The sequence below is a fragment of the Mandrillus leucophaeus genome, unplaced genomic scaffold, assembly GCF_000951045.1.
Source record: "Mandrillus leucophaeus isolate KB7577 unplaced genomic scaffold, Mleu.le_1.0 Scaffold201, whole genome shotgun sequence".
Taxonomy (NCBI): Eukaryota; Metazoa; Chordata; class Mammalia; order Primates; family Cercopithecidae; genus Mandrillus; species Mandrillus leucophaeus.
Window position 1 is genome coordinate 448,735 of NW_012102044.1, and position 449 is coordinate 449,183.

Here is a 449-nt window from a genome sequence, read left to right on the forward strand (position 1 = left end):
GGCCACTGCACTCCAGCCTGGGAGACAAAGCGAGACTCTGTCTCAAAAAAAAAAAAAAAAAAAAAAATGAAATTAGACCCTGATTCTACACGATCATAGACCTAAATGTAAAATGCAAAACTATAAAACCCCTAGAAGATAATATAGGAGAAAATCTAAATGACCTTGGGTATGGCAGTAACTTTTTAGATACAACACCAAAGGCATGATCCTGTTGATGACAAAAACTAAACTCTGCAAATACTTTAAAAGGGTTTTTCTGAGCCAGTGTGAGTGACCATGGCCTGGGAAACAGTCTTAAGAGGTCCTGAGAAAGTGTGTCTGAGGTGGTCAGGTTCCGGTTTGGTTTTATATGTTTTAGGGAGACAGAAGTTACAAGCAAAGGCATAAATCAATACAAGGAAGGTATATATTGATTGATCCCAGAAAGGTGAGACATTGTGAAGCAG